The sequence below is a fragment of the Octopus sinensis genome, linkage group LG6 (assembly GCF_006345805.1).
Source record: "Octopus sinensis linkage group LG6, ASM634580v1, whole genome shotgun sequence".
NCBI classification, from domain to species: Eukaryota; Metazoa; Mollusca; class Cephalopoda; order Octopoda; family Octopodidae; genus Octopus; species Octopus sinensis.
This window is the reverse complement of record NC_043002.1, coordinates 93221736-93228100: the sequence shown is the minus strand read 5'-3', so window position 1 is coordinate 93228100 and position 6365 is coordinate 93221736. Positions and strand designations below refer to the sequence as shown.

The 6365-nt window shown below is 37.3% G+C and overlaps 1 long non-coding RNA gene across 1 annotated transcript in view; it reads left to right on the top strand.

Moving 5' to 3' along the window:
• Window positions 1-1642: 1642 nt before the first annotated feature.
• Window positions 1643-6365, top strand: part of LOC118763997 — a 5575-nt gene continuing 852 nt past the window's right edge. The window contains exon 1 of the long non-coding RNA XR_004999772.1: window positions 1643-1772. This is a non-coding gene — a long non-coding RNA (uncharacterized LOC118763997). The remainder of the gene's footprint in view (window positions 1773-6365) is intronic.

The window sequence follows — 6365 nt, the reverse complement described above, 5'->3', positions numbered from 1 at the left end:
ACTGACTGGAACCAATGTATGGTGAACAGCAGAGATCCACTGAAGCATAGTACAGTGAGATTTGAGAAGAGAGAGTGATTGAGGGATGAGCAATGGGTGCAGGTGAATGAATGCAATGTATGGTGGATTGAAGATGAGGTACAAAGCATGAACGAGTGAGTGCAATTTATGATGACACAGAAGAGGGTTCCACTTCTGTCATTAGTCATGCTGACAACAGAGTACAGTGCAATTGATTAAGAGGAAGGAGTGGTTGAGAAATGAGTAAAAAACTGCTTAGGCACAGGAAACAAGAGAGATATAGGCAAAAGTCCTGGGGATTTTGTGATATGGGCAATAGGCAAATGAATTAGTGACAGGGATTGTGAAGGTTAGATGGGTGAGAGGCTATCAAAGAGGTCAATAATTCTAACTAGAAAGCAGACAGACATGCACACACACATATATATACATATGCCTAGCAATACATACCTGTGTATATACAACTATATGTAATTTTAATATTTGTTATCTCATATTTGGGTGGGCAAGTAGATCTTCTCTCACACATCTTGCCACCAGTAAACACGGTCTTTTGTTATTTATATGCATATACATACATACATGCACACACACACACACACACAACACACACACACACACACACACATATATATATATGCATGTTCTAAGGATAGGACCAAGGTGAACCTAATTTGAAGTGATTCTGCTTTTTATCCTAAATCTGATTTTAATCATATAATACAAATAGCTTCAATTCACTATGAACCACATGAAAAAAAAAAAAGGATCCCTATCAAAAGTCCTTCAGTAACAGTAAACTGAAGTCATTTAAGCTTGTTAAATACTACTTTTACAAGATGTCTTATCAGAAATCTACTTATTTATAGTACTATGACCTACTATATATTTCAGTCATATCTAATTAACTGTATTCTGTATCTTCATTAATTTGAGGTGCCTATAATTTCCTTACTCTATTCACCTAATTAACAACTTTCAAATGACACATTCTTGTACCATTTCAGTGTTGTGTATTTATTTGTATTGCAATAACAAGCTCTTGCAGCAGCTTTCCCTGTCTTCATGTTATTGATGGGAGTCACAATACAAATGTTCTTGTTACAATCCTGTCGTAATGTTTTTACCAATTGTGCTAAAACTATTTTCAGCCTTTCAAACTGTTTCCACAAATAACAATTCCAGATTCCAAGACATCTTGCTTGATTTGATATAAAAACCTTAATTACTTCATATAATGTCTCCTATGAGGTATCTGCTACTGAGTTCCACCATATAGCTGAAGCTGGATAATATTCTATAGACATCATTTAATATCTTTTGTCCAATGCTTCCACCTTGCATTATACAATACTAGAATGTTACCAGTCATATGATAGTAAATATGCTTTTGCCACCATGAGTAATATCAGAAATATGACATACATAAAGTATAATGTAACTTTTATCAAATTTATTGGTGCTTATAAAAAAATAATGAAATAAAAACTAATTTTCAACAGTAAAATATTTATAATCTTAAATAAAATTTCTCGTTTGTATATCTCCTCCCATAACATTTACTACATCTCTTCTTTCTCTATCTCTGATTTTTTCTCTCTTAGTGGATGTGAGAGTAGCATTTTACTCATTGTCTGCCACAAAGCCTACTATATGCACTCATCCTGCACCCTTTACGTTAACTCTCTCTATACAATGTAAAGCGTGACTGAAGAATCAACCAACATTTATATCAGCTATTATTATATATTGTTGTATTTTGGAATGGTCATTTTACCAGCTTAGCCAATAAAAACACACGCACTATATATTTGGTGTTACTTCGCTTCAGTGTTATTTATTTTTTACATTAAACTTAATCTTATTGCCAGTGATCTTGTTCATCTTGACACTTTAGTGTTTTCATATCCACAAGGACATTGTTATACCTATTTGCTTCTGTTTATGCAAGATACAACTGTGTACCTTACTTCTTTACCCTTAGCTACATAACCTGAATACTTTTGGTCCAGGCAAGATTCACCTACCATAATTTGGTCAAGTTTTTTTTTCCACCACAATAATCCAACTATTTATTTTTATGCTGTCTCTTTAGCATTTGCCATCGAGACATCCTCTTTCTTTCTCCTACTCTCAGTTTTCAACCCAAATCAGCCTAACTTGTAAATTATAATGGCTGCAGTTTCCTCCCCAAGGCTAGAAAATATTCATAACCATTTGTTATTCTTTATTTTTGAAACAGACCAAAATAAATTAGTCTTGATCCTACCATTTTAGCACCATTTTAGGCTGAAATTTACATTACAAATGATAAATTACTTTGCAGCAAAACAGAAATTCAGGAAACTTGCAATTTCTTCAACCTTGCACAAAATTTCATCAAAATCAAATTCGATGACTGGCATCTGTGCTAGTGGAGTGCTAAGAGTACCATACAAGTATGATCATTGCCAGAGCAACAAGCTGGCCTCCATGCCGATGGCACATAAAAAGCACCATTCGAGCGTGATTGTTACCTGCGTCGCCTTACTGGCACTTGAAAAAACATTCAAGCGAGGTCGTTGCCAGTGCCACTGGACTGGCTCCTGTGCAGGTAGCACATAAAAAGCATTTGAGCATGACTGTTGCCAGTACTGCCTGACTGGCTCTCGTGCTGGTGGCACGTAGAAGCACCCACTACACTCTCGGAGTGATTGGCATTAGGAAAGGCATCCAGCTGTAGAAATTCTGCCAGATCAGATTGGAGTCTGGTGCAGCCATCTGGTTTGCCAGACCTCAGTCAAATCGTCCAACCCATGCTAGCATGGAAAGCAGACGTTAAACAATGATGATGTTCCCAGTTGCAGCCATTAAAATTCCCCACCAGGAGCAAATTCCTGCTACCTAATTTCAAGGCATTCCTCAATGCAATCTCAAAACTATTGTTTTTTTTTTCCTACTATTATGATTCTATTACATATATGCACCCTTTAGCATTTAAACCAGCCATGGCAGGCCCAAATGTTCTATTCATTTTATGTTCAAACTGGCCATATCTAGCCTCTCACACATACCCTACAATATCATTCTAAAAATAAGCAATCACATCATTGGAATCCCAAAGCTATGATTAATTAAAAATAATGTGAATAAATAAGGATTACATTTGACAGAGCACTCTGAATGCTAAAGCATTATATATATTAATTGCACAATCTAAACCCCATGAGTGCAAAGAATATTAGTAGAAATCTTCAACTGGGTTTATTGGGTGATACTTAGTTTTGTAACCCGAATGGGTTGATGGAGGACCTGGTCTTCATGTGAAGAATGTATTGGAGAAATTTTCCCATTACTTTCTCCAAGGGTATAGAAAGACTTGAACACTGTATCACAGGATAAGCAACCACAGAACAGTTTTATAGTGCTGTTGCTTACAACAATGAACTATGTTATACTACAAAAATACTATTAGTTATACAGAAACTCATCAGTAATAAAGTAGATAGACAGTTGAGAATTACTCACATTTGATACCACACACCAATAATCATACCACGAAGACCTGTTGAGGCAAGTGAAATTGGAATCGAAATCGAAATCGCTCAAAAATCAATGGAAATTGTAGTTGTGGTACCAGTGCTGGTGGCACATAAAAGAACCATCCGAACATGGCCTTTGCCAGCACTGCCCCGACTGGCCTCCGTGCCGGTGGCACATAAAAAGCACCAACAGATCGTGGCCGTTGCCAGCCTCGCCTGGCATGTAAAAAGCACTCACTACACTTACGGAGTGGTTGGCGTTAGGAAGGGCATCCAGCTGTAGAAACACTGCCAGATCAGACTGGGCCTGGTGCAGCCTCCTGGCTTCCCAGACCCCAGTTGAACCGTCCAACCCATGCTAACATGGAAAGTGGATGTTAAACGATGATGAAGCACTACCACAATAGCTATAAATATTGTTAATACTAGTAGCATTATCAATATTACATACTTATTGAGTGTGTTGTTAAATACATGTAGCTGTAGTGTTTTGTTTAAGGGAGGATCCTTTAAAGACATATAGCATTAAAAAACTCAGTACACTTCAAAGCTAGGCAAAACAAAATCACCCCAGAAATGAATGAGAACAATATATGGTAGTTTTTTTTCTCATCATCAGTGTTGTGAACTTGGCCTACTTTGGAAACGAGTCTGCAACAGTTATCTAAAAGTATATACAAATAGCATAAATTCTATTTGTTGATGTGAAAAAGTGCTGCTTAAGTAGAACAAAATTCAAATTTTGTGTTAGAAATAGCTCAGTGATGTAAACGTTATCAAATGCTGAAGTATGTGATAATGCTTAAATTATTGAGCTACTTCTAATGCAAAACTTGAATTTTGTATTGGTAACATTATTCTGAATTTTGCTGTGTAATAAATAAATGTATTAAGATTGCCATTTCCTTAGTTGCAAATACATTCCTGTTGTAGGCATTCCATTGCTCCTAGGCTGAACACTTAAGTACCAGAATTCTTAGAAGAGCATCAGTGAGAATGACTTGCAGTATTGATGTGATACTCTGTACTCTGAGTTCAAATCCCACTGATGTTGACTTTGCCTTTCATTCTTTCAGATTTGATAAATTACAGTTGGCCCCATCCTTCATGATGATGGTATATAAAGAGAAGAAAAAAATTTAAATGATCTTTTGGCCACTCATTTTGCCATCTTCAAAGCTGTTAAGTTAGGAAGACTTCATATATATAAGTGAATAAATATACTTATTTCTATGCAATAGATTTTATTGGTCTGTTTTTGAATGGTACCAATACCTTGTCAGTTTTCCCACATATTAAAATATTGGCCAACTGTCTTCTACTATAGTCCTGGGTGGAGGCGCAATGGCCCAGTGGTTAGGGCAGCGGACTTGCGGTCGTAAGATCGCGGTTTCGATTACTAGACCGGGCATTGTGAGTGTTTATTGAGCGAAAACACTTAAAACTCCACGAGGCTCCGGCAGGGATGGTGGTGATCCCGGCTGTACTCTTCCACCACAACTTTCTCTCACTCTTACTTCCTGTTTCTGTTGTACCTGTATTTCAAAGGGCCAGCCTTGTCACTCTCTGTGTCACACTGAATATCCCCGAGAACTACGTTAAGGGTACACGTGTCTGTGGAGTGCTCAGCCACTTACACATTAATTTCATGAGCAGGCTGTTCCGTTGATCGGATCAACCGGAACCCTCGTCGTCGTAACTGACGGAGTGCTTCCACTATAGTCCTGGGCTAACCAAGGTCTTGAGTGGATTTGGTTGATGAAAACTGAAATCCACTACACACACATATATATATATATATATATATATATCATTATCATCATCTTCATTTAACGTCCGTTTTCCATGCTAGCATGGGTTGGATGAATATATAATATATATATATATGGGTTCGTCCAACCCGTAAATATATTATATATTTATCCGGAAGAATGTATGTTTGTCCTTTAATAGGAATTTTATCCATAGATTTCTGTTTTTTCCTCATACATTATTTACAAATTTTTAAATCATATAGGTATGAAAGTATGTAAAGAAATAATCAATATAAGACTTAATTTATTAATCAAAGTTGAATAAATTTCATCAAATAAATGAAATGAAGCAGACTGGATGTTAAAATGGATTATCCTTTTATTTCATATTTAATGAAATTTATTTGATTAATAAACTAAGTCTTATATTGATTATTTCTTTTGGGTTTATATATATCATCATCATCACTTAGCGTCCGTTTTCCATGCTAGCATGGGTTATATATATATATATATATATATATGGAGGCGCAATGGCCCAGTGGTTAGGGTAGCGGACTCACGGTCAGAGGATCGTAGTTTTGATTCCCAGACCAGGCGTTGTGAGTGTTTATTGAGCGAAAACACCTAAAAGCTCCATGAGGCTCCGGCAGGGGCTGGTCCCTCCAAGGCACAAGTCTGGGCCAGGTTGTTTATGGGAGACCAGCAGTTGCCCATGCATACCAGCCTCCCTTCTCCACACCACCGATGTTATCCAAAGGAATGGCAAAGGCCAATACAGCTTGGCACCAGTGATGTCAAAACTCATTTCTACAGCTGAGTGAACTGGAGCAACATGAAATAAAGTGTCTTGCTCAAGAACACAGCACGGTCCAGGAATTGAACTCACTACCTCATGATCATGAACCTGATACTCTATACACTGAGCCATGTGCCTTCACCAGGCCTACTGGTTATGCATGTTGCATTCACAATTGTGAGATAGTGGTTTCCATTCCCAGACTGGTTGCACGTTGTGTTCTTGAGCAAAACACTTCATTTCCCATTGCTCCAGTCCACTCAGTTTTAA